Source organism: Fundulus heteroclitus, chromosome 22 (assembly GCF_011125445.2).
Source record: "Fundulus heteroclitus isolate FHET01 chromosome 22, MU-UCD_Fhet_4.1, whole genome shotgun sequence".
NCBI classification, from domain to species: Eukaryota; Metazoa; Chordata; class Actinopteri; order Cyprinodontiformes; family Fundulidae; genus Fundulus; species Fundulus heteroclitus.
The window spans coordinates 5,752,505-5,776,226 of record NC_046382.1 but is presented as its reverse complement, the minus strand read 5'-3'; the positions used below and the strand labels follow the sequence as shown (position 1 = coordinate 5,776,226).

Genomic DNA, 23,722 nt, shown 5'->3' with positions numbered 1-23,722 from the left:
TTGGGCATTTCTGGGGCAACCTTCGGTGGCTGGGGGGGAAGTGAATTTTCATTAGAACAGGGAAGCTGATTTCTAGAGATAATGGATCAAACCTCTGCCTGGAAATATAACTGGGAACATCTGAGAGCTCACTTGGAAGACCTGGATTTCTGTTCTTGACTCTTAAAGAAAAGCAACAGGTCCTTTCCAGAACCTCAGACCCCAGACAGAGGAGACCAGTCCATACTAGGGGTGTGTAAAAAAACGATAATATCACATTGTGATTCTTTGTAGTGAAATCAGGATTTTATTAGTTTCTCAAACTAACACTAAAGCTCTTCAAGAAAAATGAAGGGAAGCATTTAGACCAGAGCATTTCTGAACACATTTTGATGAGTTAGTGCTGTTCTGCAAACTTGTCTGAAGCTCAACTGAAATGTAATGTAATTAATCCATTGAGATATTTAAGAGCTCATGTGAAGGAACAGGACGTAGGATGACAAAACAGTTCAAGAACAAAGAAAGTCCAGTTGGTTCCATGATGAATTTGATTAAATCGCTATGACTATGGGAAAGGGGAAACGTCCAGTTAAATCATTAACATGGAAAAAAACCAATCAGAGTGAGCTCCAGTCCAAACTAAATGTTTGACTTTAACCAGAAAAAAGTGTTTAATGATGGCGACTAATCAATGAGTGTAAAAGGAAACAGATCAGAGCTGTTAAACATGATGTACAGCATCCAGGACGCCTCCAACAACATCCATTCTTTCCACTTTCACTGCTAAGCTTCTGGAGAACATCCAACACACACCGCTTCACATATGAACATAGAAACATGGAAAAACGAGCTGAGCGCACGTTAAACACATGCCAGAATAAAAACATTTCAGACTGAGTCAGTTTCCAGAGTTACAGCAATTGGATAATGCTCACCTCTCTGAGGATACAGGTCCAGAAAGTCTAAAGTCAATAGGAAGAAACTTCGAACCATCGCTCTTTAATGACACACAACTGGGTGATGTTTCTGGTTCGGCTCTATGATGAAACCTAACAGAAATACTAGGATTAAAGCATATTCTTGTAGGTTATGCATACATACCAGCCACCTTTTACATTATGGGTCCATATGGGCTGTAACTGGGTTGATAAATGGGACGCAGATGTAATTGTCTATAAGTTAAATAACGGCTCTGTGTTAATTGTCTATTTAGGTTTGATGCACAAAAACTTTGGGTCAAACTAGGACCCATATTAGTACCAGAGTTTCTGCTACATTTTAACTGATTTACCTGAGACCCATTTCAGACCCAGTCAGTACCTACATAGAGGGACCAACTGGTTCTGTTGATCTGGGTCGTATTTAGACTTAAATAAATGTAAAGATTCTTCCAAAAATGTCTGATCAGCCGTCCTTCTTTCTAGGATGAATAATGTTGAACACATGTTGGTCATCAAGACCCAGGAAATGTTCTGGAAGTTGGTGAGTTTTTCCAGATGTGTCCTGCTGGAACCCAGAGCTCTAAGCAACAGGCTGGTGTCACTCAGCTGGTTGTGCAACACTGACTTGCTGTTTGTCAGAACCCACTGGTACCATACTGAGCTACTCTGTTCAGTCTGGATGAAGCAGCAAAGAGGAACAGCAGCAGCTTCAGGACCACTTGGTCTCTTTTGACCTGATGTAGTGAGAACGCTGTGTGAAAAGGGCTCTGGACACTTAGAGATGCTGATCTCACCTCTGAGCGTGGCTCTTCAAGAAAAGTCAAGGGAAGCATTTAGACCAGAGCATTTCTGAACACATTTTGATAAGTTGGTGCAGTTTTGCAAACTTGTCTAAAGCTCATGTGAAAAAACAGGACATACGATTACAAAACAGTTCAAGAACCAAGAAAGTCTAGGTGGTTCCATGATGAATTTGATTAAATCATTATGAATATGGGAAAGGGAAAACGTCCAGTTAAATCATTATAATGGAAAAGAACCAATCAGAGTGAGCTCCAGTCGAAACTAAATGTTTGACTTTAACCAGAGAAAAGTGTTTAATGATGGCAACTAATCAATGAGGCCCAAAAGCAAACAGATCAGAGCTGTTAAACATGATGTAGCAGCATCCAGGACGCCTCCAACAACATCCATTCTTTCCACTTTCACTGCTGAGGTTCTGGAGAGCATCCAACACACCGCTTCACATATGAACATAGAAATGTGGGAAAAAGAGCTGCGCTCACGTTAGAATAAAAACATGCTGGAATAAAAACATTTCAGACTGACTCAGTTTCCACAGTTACAGCAGTTGGATAACGCTCACCTCTTTGAGGACGGAGATCCAGAAGGTCTAAAGTCAATAGGAAGGAACTTCGAACCATCGCTCTTTATGGACACACAGCTGGGTTCTGTTTCTGGTTCGGCTCTATAATGAAACCTAACAGAAATACTAGGATTAAAGCATATTCTTGTAGGTTCTGCATAAATACCATCCAACTTTTACATTATGGAGGCAGGAAGCCGGAACTGGGTTGATGAATGGGACCCAGATGTGATTGTCTACAAGTTCAATGTTTTAATTTTAAACAATTGTTGGTCATCAAGATCCAGGAAATGTTCTGGAAGTTGGTGAGTTTTTCCAGATGTGTCCTGCTGGAACCCAGAGCTCTAAGCAACAGGCTGGTGTCACTCAGCTAGTTCTGCAACACTGACTATCTGTTTGTAAGAACCCACTGATACCATGCTGAGCTGCTCTGTTCAGTCTGGATGAAGCAGCAAAGAGGAACAGCAGCAGCTTCAGGACCACTTGGTCTCTTCTGGCCTGATATAGTGAGAACGCTGTGTGAAAAGGGCTCTGGACACTTAGAGATGCTGATCTCACCTCTGAGCGTGGCTCTGGCTCTCAGCTTCCCCACACAGAGTGCTTTTAGAGGGAGGGACTCCCTCCTCTCTGTCCTCACACTGATCCATGCTGCTGAATTCACATCCACATCTGCTCACACACACTTTCTACCTTCACCTGCAGAGGAAACACAAATCATTCATCTGCACATCAACTCTGATCATCCTTTACATCATTAGTGCTGGAAAAAGATCATCTGCTCCTCCTCTGATTGGCTCTTCATCTCTGCTTCATATCAGTGTCAGTGAATGCAGTCAGACAGCAGTGAGAGGCAGAGGGAGCTGCCATCAGCTGCTGTACTTCTACTGCAACATTTAGTAGCATTTCATCCAATGACATTTCATCCACTGACATAGTGATTCGCTCTGACAAGAAGCTTTAGTTCTTCACATTGGCTGCATCTGAAAAGGTTGAATTGTTGGTAAAGACTTTCCAGCCAAAGTGGAAGTGCTTCAGCGTTCGCCATGATAAGTGCGGTATGATTAATATGTACAGTCAGTTAGAAGAAGGTAGGAAAATGAGCCTGTTTGCTTCCTATCATAGTTCCTTAACATAGGGAGCTTGCAAGGTTCGATGTTGGATAAAGACCCTGCACAAAGATTTCTGGATTTCCCCTCTTATAAATCTTCTTGCCTCTGTTTACTCGTGCATGACCCTGGACTGTTTCCTGATTAAAACTTCAACTTCTAGATGCGAATGGCTTGCTTCCTCGGCTGACAAAAAAACAAATACCAACCACCTGGATCCATGGCTTGAATTCTGTGCCACCTTCTGTATTGAAGAAAGGTTAGTGGCCCACATTCACTGCATATTGCTCCCTAGTGTTTTTCCTGCAGCTTGTCCCTCTTCTTTGTAGTGGTTCCTCTGGCTGTGGTCGAGTCTGACGATTACCTGTCCAGCTACACCGTTTGCTTAAATAAATCTTTTGAACCCTTCTTGGTATCTCAGCTGAATTATAGGATCTAAAACTTGATTCTTTACACAAGCTTAATCACTAAAATTAAAAGCTTAATTGCTTCTGTTTATACATTAACAAAATCCTTAAAGCTACCACTCAAGGTCTCTGATCTTACCTTTCTGATACTAAAGCTAAAATAGAAAGCAGCAGAGAGAGAAGAAAAGCACAGCAAAGAGATTGTGTATGCATTGGAGTTATTGTAATCGTATCTGTGTGTGAGTGTGTGTGCGGGTCTGTGAACTGCACACACACTCGCACACAGCCCTTCCAGCGGTAGTCATTGATAGTGATGAAACATTATCAGGCTGTTCAGTAGCACTCTGTTGTAGGTCACAGATGTCACAGAGTGTCGCTTTCACATAACATCCAGGATAAATTAAGATATTCAGCCTTTCAAGTCAAACACGGGGTAGCCAGATTCTGACAATTGTTTTAGACAGGCTGTCCTTTGTTTTTCTGTCTTACTGGTTCTTCTCAAAGGGCAATTCCAAAAAGCCAGATTTGTGATCATTTTGCCAAAGCTGAGCTTCCAACTTCTCCAAGATCTATTCCCTCCTGCCAGCAAGTTCAGGAACCACAGTTGGCCTACAGTTCTGCTTATACAACATTTCAGTTTGAGCGTTGGTAGCAGTAGCACGACATATTGCTGACATAGTTCAGGCAGCCTTGAAAGGGGCCGAAACAGCTGCCAACGCTTTTGAAATTTCTCGATACTCCAGGTAACCAACAGCTCCAAAAAGGAGAAATCCTTTTATCATAAATTCTTTTATCATACCAATTTTGAGCACATTTTTAACATCCTTGACAAGCAAACACAAATATGAGTGCAATGATAGTCACCCTGTCCTCATATGATGAAAAGGAACAGAATACTCTGAGGTTCTTAGTTTTTGAAGCTATAGCTGATGAAGACAAAGACAGAGCTATCTTTAATAGTGTGGTGTGTCAAGCCAAATACAAGCTAATGAAAAACTTTGTAAACCTGGATAATCCCAGCTCCAAAACATACAAGCAGTGATCTCTGCTTGTATGTTGGAGCATTTTAATCCGAAGCCAAGTGAGATTGTGTAAAGATATCAGTTAGACTCTCATTCCCATCAGCCTACTGAGTCCATTAGCACATATGTAGCAGAATTGAGACGGCTCGTTCAGGACTGCAACCTTGGTTCTACATTGGAACAGATTATGAGGGATCGCCAGGTGTGCGGGATTAATGAGGATATAGTCCAAAGGTGTCTGCTGTCACAGAGTGATCTGCCCTTCAAGAAGGCCTTTCAGATTGCCATAGCCATGGCAACTGCTAAGAGGAACGCTCAGGACAAAAAGGTAGCCAGTGGCATGCAACAGCTTAGTGTCGGAGGAAAAAGGAAAAAGGGGAGAGTAGAAAAAAAAATGTGTTACCAGTGTAACTGGGAACATCACAGCGCCACCGAATGCAACTTTAAAGATGCAAAATGCCATGTTTGTGGGAAAGTATCATCAGGCCATGTAGCGCCAGAAGGAAAAATAAAGTTGATGTGTGCCCTAAAGAAAAAAAACATAGCACACCGGGCCCGGCGCCATACATGGACACACAGATGACACAAGGTATGTGAAAGACAAATGATGAAAATAGTTTTGATGAGGAGGAAGAAGCATTCACTCTAACTTGTTTGGCAACAGACAATCAATACAGAGAGTTAAACCATTTGAAGTAAGGATGAAACAAAATAAAAAGGAACAGAAGTTTGAAATTGACAGAGAAAGTAGTGTTAGCATTATAAATTAAAACTAGTTATGTGAGACATGGCTTGAAGAGAGCCGTCCACAGGTAAAAGAAACTACGCTCTCTCGTAAGTTATACAGTGGGGAGAAAATCACAGTAGTGGGTGTAGCACAGGTACAGGCGAATTATGCCAAACAGAAGAAAATATTTCCCCTAGTCAGGTTGCTATCAAGAAAGTCTTCCATATATTCCAAATCACTATCAAATGATGACAATAAATCCACGGAACTCCTATTGCTGTCGCTATTAAATCCATTACTCTCTGATTTGCATACTGCACCAGTTGTTGCCATCTTGGATAATAGTGTGTTGTGACAAATACCAGATACAGCATTGGGACTTTTTTTGTCAGCATTGGGACTTTTTTTATATAGAACTTTATTGAACATACTGTATAAATAATCAAACAGACAGTTACACAGAAGAACATTAGACAGGTGCTCTAATCAGCATTGGGACTTGCTCAACAGCCAATACTGCACAATGACATCACAAACTGAGTGTGGCAGTACTGTTCTTTGACCAACATGGATGCCTCCAGTAAAGCACATTCAAATGAAAATTACTCTTAATTAAAAGAACAGTATGTAATAATTTTATATTTAAAGTACTTTCAGAAGTTTGAATTCTGAATATGACCGGACTTCTCCTTTGAAGCTCAAGTGGGATGAGACCAAGCATGTAGAAACAGAGAGACATGGACTGCAGGAAGTTCTCTTCAGGCATGAGGAAGTTTTTAAAGAAGAGTTATGGAAGTTAGAGGAATGCAAACAACAATCAGAGTAAATTTTTCAGGCCTCACTCTGTTCCATTTACCATGAGGGGTATGGTTGATGAGGAGTTAGAAAGGCTTCTGAAGGACGACATTATAACCCCAGTGAAGTATGGAGAGTGGGAAGCACCCACTGTGATCGTCATCAAACCTGATGGCTTCATCACAATATGTTATGCACTATCGGGGGAAAACAGTTCACAAAACTTGATCTACATTGCAGCAGATTGTCATGGATGAGGAGTCACAATAAACAGTACAACACACGACGTGGCCTTTTCACCTACAACAGGCTTGCCTTCAGTATGTCATCAGTTCAAGCTATCTTACAGAAAACGATGGAAAGCTTGCTACAGTGTCTGTACAGGGAAGCAGTCTACTTAGATGATATCCTGCTCAGATGGATAGACACTACAGAGCACCTAGAAATGCTAAATGAGGTTCTCAAAACACCCAAGGAAGCCGGCTTGTGACTGCACAGGCATAATTGTGCATTTTTATAGGATCCGGTGGAATTTTTGGGTCATTAATTCAATGCTGAAGGTCTGCACCTATTGCAAAGCAAAGTAAAAGCCATTGAGGAAGCTCCACCTTCAACGACAGTGACTGAGCTGAAGGTTTATCTGGGTCTCCCAAATTACTACAACAAGTTCCTCCCTAACCTTGTCACGGTCTTGGTACCCTTACACCAGTTACTGAAGAAAGAGGCCCAGTGGTATTGGGACAAAGAACAGGACAAGGTGTTAAGTTTAACAAAACAACTGCTAAAATCAGTCAAGGTTGAAGTGGCATTATTCAGAAGACAAAGACCTGGTGCTTGCATGTGATGCCTCACCGTATGGAGTCGGCAACGTGTTGTGACACATAATGGAAGACGGATGTGAAAAACATTTGGGGTTTTTGTCAAGGACATTAACACAGGCTGAGAAATGTTACTCACTGTTTGACAAGGAGGGGTTAGCCATCATATTTGGGATAAAACACTAGCACATCTATGGATGGAAGTTTACAATCAGCACAGACCACAAGCCACTGATATCTCTTTCCCACGAGTGCCAGAAATGGGATCACTGAGAGTGCAAAGGTGGGCCACCCCGTTGAGAGCATATGAATGCAAGATGGTGTACAAGCCGGCCAAGGTACATGCAAACGCAGATTCATGAGGCCGACTGTCGCTTCCACAGACAGAGGATGAGGGCACAGGACAGGTACTCATGCTGGACGTGACGGATGACCCACCGATCACAACAGCCCAAATAAAGCTCTTGACAGCAAAAGATGAGTGACTGTCACAAATGCTGTCATGGTGCCTAAAAGGTTGGCCCAAAGAAGTGGATACTCAGTTCAGACCTACAGTCAGATAAGATTAGAGTTGTGTGTAAAGGATGGATGTATAAAGTGGGGGGCTGGAGTCGTTATTGCCAAGAAGGGAAGGTCTAGCCTGTTAAAACAGCTGCCCCACACACACCCTGGTATCATAAAGATGAAGGGCTTGGCATGTTCATATATGTGGTGGCCAGGGATGGACTAGGATATAGAAAAGAAAGTCTTGCCACACATGTCAGAAAATAGGAAGGCTCCCACTGCAGACCCTCTCCACCCATGGCAGTGGGCAGACACACCCTGGAGTAGACTACATGTAGACTACAGACAAAATGTTTCACATAGTTATAGATGCAGATTCAAAATGGATAGATGTGTATCCCACAAGTCAAGCTGCTAGTCAGGTGACAAAAGAGAAGCTCAGACAGTATTTTGGCACACACAGTTTACCCCAGATCACAGTTTCAGACAATGGTCCATGCCTTACAAGCTATGAGATTAAAATATTCTTAAAAAAAAACGGCATACAAGATGTTACATCAGCACCGTTCCACCCAGCATCAAACGGACTGGCGGAAAGGGCTGTACAGACGTTTAAACAGGGTTTAAAGAGAGTAAAAGGGGATATATTGGAGACAAGATTGACACAATTCCTGTTTAACTACAGAATTACGCCCCAAAGTAACACAGACTTGTCACCAGTTTAGCTGCTGGTGTCCAGGAGACAATGTTCAACGCTAGATCTCCTTTTGCCCGAAATAAAGGCGAAGACACGACATCCAAAAGAACACTGTCAGGCTACCAACTGATCATTAGTGCTCTGATAGCAACTTATTGTTCCCACAGGGCCGAGTAATTCTTGTAAGAACAGCACTGGAAGAGGAGGGAAGTTGGACCTGGAGCCTCCATGCCTGTTTATTAACAACAGGTGGTTTCTTAGCAGAATCTTGGCCTAACGATGTTACTATTCTGTGCCGGACCATGCAGCAGAGGATTATCGATGTTCAAAGCATCCACTCATTATCACTGGTTAGTTTTGAGAGGATGTTAGAACAGGAAATCCAAACAGAAACTAACATTAGATCTCAACTGGTTGGAGGAGTATAAAAATATCAGAATGTTTATTCTCCTTTTATTATTGTTAAAAGATATAATGAAATTAAATCAAACATAAAATCTGGAACCAGAGAAAATGTTTGAGAACAACCAAAACTATAGCATGATGTTGAAGGAATGAAGTGATTCCAGTTTGACTGGAAAGACTGAAGGAGCTGCAGAACAATTGTTTTGATCCAGGAAATAAAAAGGTAAGAAATGTTTCAGTATTATTTAACAGAAACAAACAGTAAACATGATTACTGACAAAACATTAGTACTGAAATAATTCACATTTAGACACATTAAACATTTTGTTCTATCAAATAGTCTTCAGACAACAGAGAGATGAAACTTTGTGCCAAAATAAGAAATTAACATGTCATTCCAACATCAGAGAGCAAAAACAAACAGGAACGTTCCTCAAGACAAAGTTCAATTATGAAACAAAGAAAACTTACAGTTTGTTCAAACGGTCCAAAGTGTTGAAGAACAAGATCTGAACAACAGACTGAGACATAACTGAGTTGTTTCCTGGAAGGAGGCGAAACTTCACCTGTGATGGAAGCAGAGCAGGTAGGAGGAGTTAGTGGGAGGAATTCAGATCCGCATTCTAACTGGTTCTCTCAGACTCATTTCTGTTGTTTTACTGCTTAAGAGCCCGGGGCTTTCCAGAAAGCTGGTTATGTAAAAACTCAGTTTTACTGTATGCTAACCCTGAATTCAGAAAAACTCTGGTTCTTTCATCTATAAATAGAGACCAGTCTAACACTGAGTATGTCACCATGGTAACAGACTGTGAAGACATCCTGATCCCTGGCAGGACGTCTGAGAGAAACTCTGATTTTCCTCTGCCTCACCAAGAACAGCAGTCTTAATGTGATCCTCATTATTAAACCAGATTCTTCGTTTCACTGTTGGATATTTTTCTGACCCAGATGTGATGTTATATTATCCCCACATGTAGAAATTGTATTGGAGCAGTCTTAATTTGAATAATGTTGATATGTTTTATGATTCAAAAACACAATCAAACATTGGATGTGTGGTCAGGAGAGCATGGTTTGTGCCTTGTTCTTTGTTTTTTTTTTTCAGATGTAGATTCCCTCATCAGTAATTCAGAAAACTTCAAGGTATCATGATGTGAATTCCTGTAGGTACTGTATTTCTCTGATATTAGCAACAAAAGTACTAATAATGCTAGAGCTTTATTAACTATTGTTGACAGGCTGACCAACCCTTCACCACCTGTTCCTCCTGAATTAGTCCCCCGAGGCTCCAGAATCATTACAGCATCTAAATGAGTTTAACATTTAGATGCATTGTTATATTGTTGTCAGAAACCCGCCAGAACCTACAATCCACAACTTGCTGCCTGGATGTATTCCCACCAGGTTTGTGTCACCAGTTTTAGCTGTGTTGTCCCAGATATATAGCTGATAGTAAATACCTCGTTTCAATCAGTTTATTTTCCACTGCCTCGAAAAACTGCAGAGATCCAACCTCTTTATGGAAACCAAATCTACTGTTTCTAAAGACTATTGGGGGAAAAAAAAGGTTTGTGAAAAAATTTACCTTTTTATGATGAAAAATTATATTTTCAATGGTTTCCAATCAGGCTTCAGACATCAGCACGGAGACTGCATTAGTAAATGTTTTGAATTATATTTCTTACTGGGTCTCATTGCTGCATTTAATGCAGTTTATCAGAGCATGCTAATGATCAGACTATTGGGTTGGATAATCTGGTTCAGTTCTAATTTGGCAGACATAGATAATTTTGTTTCATGTTGTAGTTATAAATCTGGGCAAAGAAAAAATGTGTCATGACTCTGCCCTGCTTTCCTGTTTTCTCCCAGGTTCTGTTGTCTGTTCTGTTCATCAGCAGGAGCAGCTGCACCTGTGGCAGCTCATTTCCTCTTATCCACTTATTCCACCACTCACTGCAAGATATCCCTCCACCACTCACTGCCAGATAATTTGAGAACCGTTTTATGTGAATAGCTGTCCAGCGGTCTTTGCCTCCCTTGCCTGGTTTTTGCTCTCGTTTCTTATTTCTTGGATTTCTCCGTCTCACATTGCCCTCATTGGCAGTGATGGTGAGATGAGGCCTCACGAGGTACTGAATCACTTGGGCCAATTGGGACATTTTATCCAGAAATATTTAAGTTTAAGTATTAAGTTTTTCAACAGTTTTTTGTTTTAATCAATTCTTTTTCACACTACTTCTCCAGCCTTTTCAAATGCCTGTTCACAGGGCATTGAAGATGCTGGGGTGCACAAAAATGCAAGTATAAGTGTATGTAAATTGGGGTACAGTAGTTGTTGCCTCCCCCAGTACACCAGTGGATTTTCCATTCTGCTCTGAAAGGTACCTCTGGCCTCCATCATACTCGTGGCCAAATAATGGGAGTTTGCTACCTAAGAAAAAACAGCAGATCATGTTAGCAAGTGTTCTAATAGCAATATGATGATATGATAGTCAGAGTTTGAGGTTCTTACTTATCACTATTAGGTTCTGTCTTACTTTCGGTTTATGGAATAGTTTGGCTTTTGTTGCGGTTTGATTTTGTATTTTGTTTTATGTTATCAGTTCTACTGGCCTGCTCAGATCACTTCTGTCACCATCCTTTAATCACTTCACCTGCCAGCATTCTGTCAGCTGTTTACTTGTCACTTCCCTGCTTAGACACCAGCCAATCAGTTTGGTTCATTTCAGTCACCACGTCCCCTCTGATCATTGTCACCTGCCTCTGGTAATTAGTCTTCACTCCTGTTCACCTGCTCACTCCCCTATTTATACCTGCTTCAAACCTTTGCACAGTGCCAGATCAATTAAAGCATTTTGGTGAGTCTTATCCAGCGTTCTATATTATGATAGCCCCGTTGATACTGACCCGATTGTCTCCTGATTCTGAGCCAGCTTGACCCCTGTTTTTTTCATGCCTGTTTCTGACTGATAACCTGTGTACCAGACCCAGCCTGTTCTTTGGATTATCTGAGCTTGCCTGATCTCTTCCTGTGTAACCCGCCTGTCTGTGTACCGTTCTGGACTGTTATTTGACCACCGAACTTGCCTGTCCTTATTTAGCCTGTCAGCCTGTCAGCCTGTCTGTGAACCGAACCTTGTTTCCTGACTTTGAGCCTGGATTCCGTCATTAAACCTTCTCTCTATTATACTTTCTGCTTGTCTGGCTGAATACTGGGTCTCCTGTCCCCGATTCATAACAGATGGAGACAGTCCTGAGAGGAAAGAGATAAACAGACAGAAGAAGAAAAAAATATGGACAGAGAAACTCACTCCCTCTTACACAGATACACACAAAAGTCGTATTTCCATTAATCTTTCTAATTTGTATTTTGAAATATCGCATCAGAACAGGTTGATGGAAAAGGCAAAATTCAAATTAACTCACAAACTTTCGCAAAAAACTTTTTACATTCGCTCAAGGGGATTTTTACTTTTTCAAAAAACTGTAAATGCGCTTAAGAGGAGATGGAAACATTTGACTAATCAGTTCTGATGTATAGAACATTTATCTCACATGTTGTGCCATAGTAAAGCCATGATGAAATAATTTATGTCAGATTGAATTCTGGCCATTCCTGATTGAATGAAAATCTTTTTAATTCTAGATCTGCCAGAGTTTAGAAATGTTTTTTTTCTAGAGGTTTTTACAGCACTAGTGGCTAGTTTTTTCATACAGTGGGCTGACATGAAAGGGGGTACAAGAGAGGGGGAGAGACAAAGGACCACAGGTCAGAGTTAAACCTATGTTGGCCACATCAAGGACTAAGGCCTCTGTGTTAGGAAAAATATAAATGTGATAATTTTATTTTCATTAAGTTACAGGCATTTGGTCTGTTTCGGAGGTGGCTTGCAGGAATGTTCTGCTTTCTTCTTCAAACGGGGAGAAGAATCACTGAACTGTGCTGCTAGATAACAAATGTCTGGCTTATCCATTAGTGTGGTTGCAGTTGATTGAACACCACAGTGATAAAATCCTGTACCCTCTTTGTGTGAGACCCACATGTGGTAAATTCCTGACCTCTCCTGTATGGACTACTGAAACCTTCTTTGAAGACCAACACTAAAAGCAGAAGACAAAGATGTCCCAGCAGAGTTGAGATCAGACTTTCAGGGAGTGCAATTCTCCGTCTGCTCGTCTCCCCTTCTCAGTGGAAAAGTTTAACTTGTGTTTTGTGTTTGGTTCTTTCCACTGTGCGATTTGCAAAAAAAAAAAAAAAAAAAAAAAAAAAAAAAAACACCAGAGGGAGGGTTCATTTCAAAAGTTTTATTAATGAACATAAAAACAAGGTTATATGGCCTGCATGCTTGCCGCTGCAGCGTATCTTGAGCGTACGTTTCCTCTTTCCAGTCAGGAAGGAAAATCAGAAAAAAAGGAGTTGGTCTAATAATCACTATCAGGCTAAATGGCACGCATTTTTTCGTAAATATGATCACATCGGCAAGTTTGTCACTCCACTATGGGCGTCAACATAGCAACGCGCAAACCATAGGTTCAGATCAGCTGGCTTTTAAGCATATGTCGAAGCGGGTGCTTTAAGTTGAATGAGATACATTTTGAGGTGAATTTTAACATTGTATAGGCTAGTCTGCAGTACATTGTGCATTTATTTGAGTGGCTCATTGTTTTTTAATCCATACATATCAACCAAAGCTTGTTAAGAAACAATAGCAATTAAAAAATATTTACCCAGTCTTAGCAGAACAATCTGGTTTGGAGAAGGATCTCAGGTTTTGTCAAAATTTTCCCTGTGGCAGCATCAGCAGCAGCATGTCTGCCCTGTCTCATCCACAACTCTACATAAATTAAATTAAATTGAATTGAATATTTTTCTGCAGGGAAAAATTCCACTTCTGGGCCATTCACAGATGAAGCGAAGATTATTGAGTGTCTGTATCATCATCCTATTCCTCTGCTCTATCAAAATTGCATTCATTGCGCTGAACCCCCTCTCACACTCCGCTGTGGAAACTAGGAGCGTGTGAACTGCAGTCATCAATTTTTGCAGGTGTTCGCCGATCCGGCCTCGTTGCTTGTATTGTCTAAAATCCTTCAGTAAAAGTACAGGGGTGGAATTAATGTGAAGGGCTCTGCACAGATAAAGCACTTTGGTGTCGCCGAACAGGGCGCAGCCCTCTTCTTTAGACGGCTAGGTGGATGGATCCAGCACCGAAGCAGTGGACAGCGCACGGTTTGCATCGTCCATGCTCTGCCTGACGTTTTCAGTAAGCAGAAGGAAGAAGTTTGAGCAGAACTCCTCAGACTTCTTGAGCTGGTTTTCACTGGCCTCAGACACTTTCACTCCCTTAAAAGTGTTCCTCTTGGCATTTTCCCCTTTTAGAATGCTTATATTCACTCCATCCCTTTGAGTCATAGATTTCAGAGATTTCAGCGCAATGTCAACTTCTGTTTTTGCCGTAATTGCTGTGGCATCCCGTCTCTGAAGAAAGAGACAAGGCCTTCAGGGTTTCCAGGGCATCTTTCACATACGCCATCTCTGACACAAATAACCACCGAGTCAGCATCACATGCATTCCTGCGCATTTTTCTTTCTCCTTAAACGTGTGTTGTCTTCAGACACTTTCCAAAAAACAGCTGAACTAATGCCGGGTAGCTCTCCCACAATGCTGTCACTGTTGTGCATGCAGAGGACAGCCAGCGGACATTGTTACAGTCACTGACCTCTAGGGGCTCTCTACATGAGAGAGCTCTCTTTGTGTTTCAGTTCTACCTGGATCACAATCCAAGCTGTCACAGGTGCAATGTGTTGGAGCTTGTCAGCCACTCCATACAGACTTTCACACCGTAGATGCCAGACCCCTTTTCTTCTCTCCTTGGGTCTTGATCTGAAGTGATCTTGTTTGTGAACTGTTTGTAAGGAACCTTAAATGGTTTTGCTGTGAGCATTCTGTGAGCAACCAAATGTCTAACTAAAGTTTGTTTTTCCTTTTCACAGTGGAAGCTGGTAGGGGTTATCTGTCCTTTTGTTTAACTGTTTTCTCCTGATTTGTGGATAGCCAGGGAGGTTAGGTTTTGTACTTTTCAGTTCTCCACTAGCAAGTGTTTTCTTTTTATTTTATAATTAGAAGGGGGGGGGTTGTTTGTTGTTTTGGCCTTGGAGACCCTGAAGCTTAAAGCTTCCCTGTGTTTGCACTTCTGTAATTAAAGTTCTACCTACATTACACATAAACTATCTTTTTTTTACTGAACACCTACTGATTAGGATTACTGATTTTCTTTGTGTTACACCCAGTGCCAGAAGTTCCCTTTTGTTGTCTTGGGGAGGGGTCGTAACACATAGACATTTTATATATATGGATGCCCCATTTGAAGCTGCCGGCCGCTAGGCTGACCTGCCTACAGGGTGGCCATCTTGGGTCAGACCACAGATCAGACAGCAGCTGTCAGAATGAATAGGAGGCAGCTCAGATCTCATTTTAATCATACGTTCACAATGCTGATGACCTTTCAGACAGATAACATAAATTTATTCAGAACCAAAACAATTTAAACTGAAGCCAAACTGGATGAGAAATATACACGCTGTTATATATTTTGCAGTTATATATGTAAAATCTGTTAGCTGGTGGATGAATCTTGTCTCACCTTTTAGATATGAACCCTTCTCACGACTCCCAGTGTGACCGCAGACACTCTGCTGCTGTTTAAGTGTGTTGATTGTTGTTCTGATGATCCAAGTTCTGTTCAGGTCTGATGCAACCAGTATCTGAACCAACTGGATTCTTTAGTGGTGGGGATTTGTTTTCATACTTCTGACATCGGGGCAAGTCCACTGTAGCAAGTTGTGTTTCTCAGAGTAGTCCTGCATGTAAACACTGTTTCTGTCACGTCACGTTGGCTCCATGCACGGCTCTGTTCAAACCAGAAAAACAGGAAATCTTTCTCTGGAAGTTGTACCTTCCTGAGCTCGGCATCTAAAGGCGTGTCGTGTTTCTTGGGTTGGTTTATATGAGTTTATTTTTACTTAACTGGCAGATGCACAATAACCTTTTTTAAAAAGTATTTACCAAATTAAAATATTAAAAAACTGGATCCAATCAATTTAAAGGCATATTTTTCCTCATCTGTAAGAGGCTCCATTTTATGGGACCAAAATGAAACACATTTAATAGATGAAAAAACGCTGCACTTTATTGTTCTGACCACTATTTTAATTTTTTTTACATTTTTAAAATAAATGAAGTTAATATGTTTGCATCAATTGTCATATGACAGTTGACAATAGCGTACAGAGTGGACCTTCTGTCTGCTCATCCAGCTTTGTTCTGCCACTCTACATTTTTTACCAGGTTGTCAATTACCTTGTATTAACGTGTGTGTGCTTACGTCAATTACCCTGTGTTACCACAGCCATCAGCTGTGGTAACACAGGGTCAGCATTCCTCCACGAAACTGCTGAGGCAGTGTTTTATTGGAGGAGAGTTGGGTTGTAAAAATGGACAACAATCAGCAGGACACCAGAGAGATTAGACTGATGTACAGAAAAGTTTAAAGGATGAATGTTTTAGTGGGATTTCTGCCATATTTCTGTTCTTTAAACCTGTGGAGAAACAGACGTTTGCTCTGTTCTGGGCTTTAGGGAGGATTATACAACAGTTTAGCGTTGTCTCCTACCATCTTTATTGTTCTTTTAAGATGTCCGAGGTCCATAAATTGAGCTACTGACTAACTACTTTTCATACCAACACCAAATAAAACGGCAATTAAAGACCTGCTTCTTCCAGCTGGGCAACATCTCTAAGCTACAAACAATCGTCTCTGAAAATGAGCTCCAGATGTTGATCCATGCTTTGGTTTCATCTCCTTTAGACAACTGGAATCTGTTCACCTCCCTGAACAAAAGGAGCTGGCCCGTCTACAGCTGGTCCAGATCTCTGTTGCCAGGATCCTGATACGCACTACCAGAAGAGCCCACATTCCCTCTGTTTTAAAACCTCTCCACTGGCTCCCTGTAGCACATGGCATCAACTTTAAAATTCTGGTTCTGACATTCAGAGTGCAGCATGGGCAGCAGCCCCTCCTCCTGGGACTGGATTCAGCCTTACAGTGCAGCTCAGAGCCAGAGATCCTCATAGCAGAACCTGCTGATGGTCCCTCAGACTCAATTTAGAATCCAAGGAGACGGACAGTCCAAGCTGTTGGACCCAGACTGTGGAAGGAACCTCATTAGCTGTAATCACTGGACTCTGTGGATGCTTTTAAAAAGCAGCAGAAGAGATTCCTGCTGCAGATAACCCCGACTACAGGAATAAATGATACTGATGAAATAAAAGACCTTATTTCAGTCCAAAGTTCATCAACAAATAACACAAAGAATCCATTTATTAAACAAAATAGTAAAACCAGATCAGAGGAGAAAATTTTGATTTTCATGGTTCTGATTTTCAGATAAAAGCCTGCACATCATTCTGATGGCTAACATTATGGGGGAGAACAGACCGTGGAACAGTTTGTTTACCGGGTCGGATCAAACCAGGACCAGAGACATGTCAGTCAGAGAGGAACAGAACCTTAGTTAGACAGAACAACATGCCTTCAAGGTCCAGCAGAACAAACTTGGATGTGAAAAGTTCTGCTTCCCTCTTTCCTCCTTTTCCCGTTTGTTCTGCTGAAAGTTCAAGTCAGTTCCAGAGCAGAACTTCTTCTGGACTGTAACATTTTTACTAATCAGACCTTTAGACACTTCCCAGGTTCTTTTCCTGCTCACACATAAAAACCAACAGCATCTGCACTCTGAATGTGATGAAGTCCTGCAGCGGCACCAGGAAAAAGAGCCAACCCAGTTTGTCTCTGTCTGTCCGTGGGTCGCTGTCACAGACTGTAGAACCCATTATATCCATGATCCATTGTATATATACAGTCTGTGGTCGCTGCAAACAACTAGAACCATCAGAACTCTCTGGGTTTATCCCTGGTTCTGAAAGTAGAAATAAATAATTAATGTGTGAAAGAAAATGAAAAAGAAACTGAACTGAAAGTTCTGATACCAGAGAAGATTCTGGTTTTGTAGAGGATATCTGTAGGATGTTTGTTGATTGGACCCAAAACATGATGGTTCTGATCAGAGAGGGACAAGACTCAGAGAGACGTTTGGGCAAACTTTAATGTGACTTAAGTGGGTTAAATCCTTTTATTGAAACCAGAATGCAGAGGTCCAGTTTGAGGGTATTGGTGTGATTTCTAACAGAACAACAAGAACAGAACGGTCAGAATCGCAAATCAAACATACAAACATACTAAATAGTAAATAAGTGAATAAAATTCCAACCAGACTCATATTATAGTGACTAATGAATGAGCCACAGCACAATATAAGGTAACAGCGCCCCTGATGGCTGAAGACAATAACTACTGCCAGTATAATGGCCCCTTGGAGCAGAACCACTGATCTCTATTTATTCACTGGATTGCTGAAAAATGAAGTCACTGGCCACCATCTTGCTACCCCCTACTCTCACAGAATCCCATAGGATTTGGCTGCAACAACAAAGCAGTTTTCTGGTTGTGGTAAAACGTTTCACAGGTAATTCTTATTAAATAATATAAAATGTAGTTCTAGCACCAACACTATCATCTAGAAGATCTGCTGTTTAGAAGCTCACAGGGTATTTACAACCTCTTTTACTACAATATTTTTTACTACCAACACAATTTTGGGGGGAGCGGTGGATTCACAGCACTGACCACAGCCCATCTCTAACCCATAACAAAAGCTTTTCCCACTTACTTGAAGGTGTAACTGATCTTGTCTTGACTAAGCCCTCACACATAAATATTCCAAAAGGATTTCAAGAAGACTTTTTTTTTTTAAAGAAAATAAACAAAACCCAATGACATTCAAATTTCACAAGCCACTGTTCCCTATAGAATATTTATAATAAGGCAAATGCTCAAACTTAATCAGCTGAGAAAAACTAGCAACTAATGTAAAACAAAATCACCTGCAACACAGATAACAGACCCAAGAGTGAACATGACCCAAAATGAAAAATCCATTGCAGTTTTAACAAAAGTGGTAAAACCTTTATCTGTACAAGTACTTTATTTCTCAGCTGATACATTTTAATATTACATTCAGGTTGACAAAAAGCGAGAGAGAGAGCAAACTGTGGGGAGTGAGATGGCAGTGGAAAGGAGAGACACAGTCCTAAGAGAACAGAAACAGAAGAAGAAAATCTGGACAGAGAAACACACTCCCTCTCACACTGAGACAAAAGCAATGTTTTCATGAACCTTTTTAATGAATTTTGAAATATCACATTAGAACATGTTAATGGAAAGACAGAATTCAAATTAACCTAAATTTTGTATTAATTTCTTACGCTCGCTTGATTTTTACTTTTTCAAAAAAAGTAAAAATCTGTAAATGCGCTAAAGAGAAGGAAACATATGTCGAATAAGTTCTGACGTGGGAAACATTTACCTCACATGACTGATCAGCTGTTTCTGCTTCCTGATTGTCTTCCTGATTGTTCCCACAACGCTGGAAATTGGAAAACATAACTGGAACCAACAACAGGTACATGTGGACCAACGAGGAGACTCAAGCATGTCTTCGTGTCATCTGTCAAAAAAATTAAATAGCAACACACTCATTGAAACTTTACTTCATTACATTATCTGTGGCACGTGGTAGTTAGCATCTTCTACTTCCTGTTTATTACAGCATAACATCAGTATATGACAACACAATGCTTTGCGTCGCCTGGTTAATTCACTATAAACCAATAGATGGAAACTCATCTAAAGAAAAGAGTGACCTCTGGTTATGAAATCTTACATTTTCCCATGGTGAGGAGCAAAATGACTCGCTACTCTCAACATATCAAGCGGTTCCATGCTGTGCGCAGTAAATCAGACAGTGGAACCAATTGGGTCTACGTTGGCTCAGATCTTGCTGTAGTTATACTTTTTTTTTTCTTTTTTGCAGATGTTATAGTTAAACGAATTTAAACAAAAGTCAGCATCATTAGAAAAATCTGAACATATTGAAGGGGTAGCAGGAAATTGACAAGCAAGTCATGTTCTATTTGTTAACTTTTTACATTTTAATGGCCTTAGTTTGAGGTTATTTAATCTACTACATTTTACTACTGCATGGAAACCCTGTAAAATAGACAAATAAGATATAGTTAAAGTTAATTAAAAACAGTTACATATGATTGAAAATAGTCAACCTCTCATGATGTGCAAAAGGCTTCTGCAAATATGTGTGGTTTAGGAAGAGTTTTAAAGTCTGAAAGAGAGGCGGCCTGCATGACATGTAGTGGCACAACTTTTGAGCCACAACAGTGACTTTCTCTTAGTTTCCACTTGAATTTAGGAACAATAAGGAGATGCTGGTTTACAGACCTAAGAGAGTGGGCAGGTGTATGGGAGTACAGCAACTCAGATAGGTGGGGATTAATCAAATACAGAAGAGGAAAATCTGTTTACAACACATTCAAACACATGAAATAGAATTGCAGCAATTATACCAAAGGAAGATGTAACATTTGAATCTAAAAAGCATTAAAAATTAGAGCTGACAGAAACAGATCATGTCCAGAGATTGAGAAAAACTTCCCAACATTTAGGTAGTAAAGTAGGTATTTATTTCAGACACACTAGTATATAATAAATGTATATGTTGATGTACATTTGAATCCATGAATGAGAAAACGTGTTTCTGAGTGAAAGAGACAGACATGAACAGACTGAACTATCTGTTCAACAGGGAGAGGCTTTCTCTGACAGGAGGAGACTCTTTAGACTCAATCAGCACAGAAACACTGAGGAACTAGAACCGAACCATAACGCAAATGCAGGAAGCAGAGGTGCAGTGAATGTGGTGTTGAAGGTGTGGAGGTGGATCAGTGAGTCAGAGGAGACTCTGTAGGACAGAATACCAGCAGGATAGTCCACATACACTGCTACTCTGTTGGAGACAGAGGAGGAGGAAATATATGTTTTAATGTTATTGTGAGAGACAGAGTAACCAACATTATCAGAGCAGTTCAGACTCCATGATTGATCATTTGCTCCAAACCAACAGTCTCTAATGTCTCCTCTCCTCCTGATTCTTTTGTAACTCAATGATATCTCAACCCCTCCTCTCCACTCGACCTCCCAGTAACAGCGACCAGTCAGACCATCTCTACACAGCAGCTGAGGACGATCAAATCTGTCTGGATGATCAGGATATGACTGAAGCTCCTCCACACGCGTCACCTTCCTGTTGTCTTCAGACAGTTTGAGGAATCTGCTCACTGTGTTTGTGTCAGTTGTGAGTTGACAGGAATCTGATGGAGAGAACAAAGACAATCCAGCTGCAGTTATTGAATATTTATTGACACTTTAATGATGACTCCTGAATGAGTGATGGACAGTTTGAAGATGGTTGAATGTGAGCTGCTTTATTGTCATGAATCAAATGAAAAACACACTTACACTTCCTCAGACCTGGTGTCAACCATCGGACTCCAGCAGGCTCCACCCTGAAAGGAGGAGGGGGTCAGACCATCAGTCTCTTTCAGCAGCAAACATGGACATTACATGTCTCTCAGACACACATTGTCCTCCACTGAGAAAGGACCAGTCCAACAGTTGGACACGTCCACTTGTTGTAAAAATCCAGAGAAAGAAAGAAGAGCTGAGAGCCGACAGACACCTGGGCTCTGATGATGATGATGATGATGAAACATTACAACCTGCAGTGGATGTAGTGAGGACAGTTGGTGGCGCTGTAGCACAACTCATTTGTCCAAACAGAGGAAAAGCTCCAACAGAGAGGAGAAAGGAAATCCCTCAGTAACAACCTGATGAAACAGCCTGAAGCCTAAAAGGACATCAGGAAACTAAGTCAACATTTCTGGAAGCTCCACCTGATTTAATAATCAGCATTAAAATACAATCAATCTAAACACTGACACCAACTCTGGATCCCTGTTCCATCCACTCTCCCACACACAGATGGATGAATGAAACACTAAAGAGCCCTGTGGAAATCTGCTGTGGCCGCACTGGAAGATCCAGAAATACAAACATTAAAAAGGAGAAGCTGCATCACATTCAACAAAGAGTTCAACAAGAATCAAAGATCTGATCTCTGAGCTCAGACTCACAAACCAGGGAGAGCAAGCATGAAGCGACAGTGGAAAGAAAAACCACCCATTAGCGGGAAGGAAAAACCTCCAGCAGAACCAGGCTCAGTATGAATATTCATCTGCCTCGACCAACTGGGGGTTACAGAAGACAGAGCAGAGACACAACAAGACTATCGTGTCACATTTATGTCATAAGTTATGCAGTTATATGACAAAATATATGCTGTGTGCCTTCAGTCAATGCACATTGTTGTGACACTGGTTTGCTTTTGTTACAAAAAAAAAGTTGAATTGTTGCTGCATGAATGAAATCCATCATGACTTGGATCATGAATGATGGAGATACGCTCTGGCTTCATATTGAGCAGAGCTCAGGTACCGTACCCCTGCACATCCTGTCGGATCTAGACTATCAGTTTAAGGAGACAACAGAAGGGACAAGCAGAACACTTCAACTATGGACCAAGATCCAGAAAATGTTGGAACATCAACCTCCATCTCTCCCTGTCATCTACTGGATACATGAAGTCCTTTGCTCCAAATAACCTGGATATTAGTTTAAAAATGGGCAGAATATAAACTTCATTACATTCATCAACTATTTGCTAACGGCCAGTTTAAAACATTTAAGGGACTTAAAAGTGAAGATAAACTGCCAACACTGATCATTTTAGATGCTCTCAGCTCAGATCCTCCCTGATGTCACATCAGGAGTAAAATCAGAGCTCCAGATCCCATTGAGAAGCTCTGATTGATGTCCAGGTAGGAAGAGCAGCAAAGAAATATCTTGGATCTTCTACAGTACTTTTGGGTCCATGAAGCAGCAGAACTCTGGAGCAATTCAGCAGAGATGGGAGGAAGAACCGGGCCCAGTTTGTTCTGAAGAAGACTGGGAGACAATCTGAAATAAACATTTTATAAAACAGGAACCTACAGTAATGTTACTGGTGCAATAAAACTAAAGGTAGTAATAAGTAATTGGATCATTGTTAGATGGAGGATCTGAGACTTTGTGAAAACACAGCTCTGACCCAACACTGTTTGATGATTGGCTCATTGTTCCTTTTCTCTTTTTGTTGTTTATAAAATGAAAAACTCAATAAAATGAAGTTTAAAGTTCTTTCTACCCTCTTTGTTTCATCATGTGAATCTAACTGGTGAACTTCTCTTTCACAAATATATATTTAGAGTTTCTACTCAGTGCCATTGAAGACCCTTGGCCCTTTAATTTTCCTTGTGAGTGGTTCTTAGTGAGGAGAATATTACAGCAAACTGGGCAATGACCTCTGCCTGCATATAAGTCGTTTAATAAATCTCATTTCACAACCAGCTGAAATATTCCTGGACACTAGTGTTAAATCAAGGACTGATACATTTCCTGTATGAACATCTGTTCTGGTTCATCTTCATCATTCAACGGAATAAATTATTAGCCTCTAAATGTTCTTCTACTATTTTTCTCCAATTCCAACTGTTCTGTTTCCTCCGCATAATACTTCACGTGTGTTAAAGTCACAACATATGTCTGCTTATATCCACCTTTAATCTGCATTAACTGATTCAAATCTAACTTTTTACACGGATTATTATAGTTAATTATATTTCATTTAATCTCATTTATTAGTCTATTACTACATATTATAGTTCAGTTGCTCTACTTATTTCTCTGCATATTAGATGAATAGTAGTAGTAGTAGTAGTATTTGTAGACTTCTCTCTAATGATTTTAAATGTTTTATTGATTTTAAAGCCGAGATGACCCCAGATCCAATGACCAGGACAAGTGATGCTTTCAGATGCAGATTTAGG

The 23,722-nt window shown here is 40.7% G+C and overlaps 2 long non-coding RNA genes across 2 annotated transcripts; both read right to left on the bottom strand.

The window, feature by feature from the left end:
- Positions 1-948: 948 nt before the first annotated feature.
- LOC118557158 lies at positions 949-2,880 on the bottom strand. Its single transcript, XR_004927659.1, has 3 exons — positions 2,845-2,880; positions 2,287-2,400; positions 949-1,028 (listed from the first exon to the last, which is right to left on the bottom strand). It is a non-coding gene; the product is annotated as an uncharacterized LOC118557158 (long non-coding RNA).
- A 57-nt stretch (positions 2,881-2,937) lies between these two features.
- Positions 2,938-15,636, bottom strand: LOC118557160. Its single transcript, XR_004927661.1, has 3 exons — positions 15,414-15,636; positions 9,240-9,334; positions 2,938-2,982 (listed from the first exon to the last, which is right to left on the bottom strand). It is a non-coding gene; the product is annotated as an uncharacterized LOC118557160 (long non-coding RNA).
- Between the last annotated feature and the right edge of the window lie 8,086 nt (positions 15,637-23,722).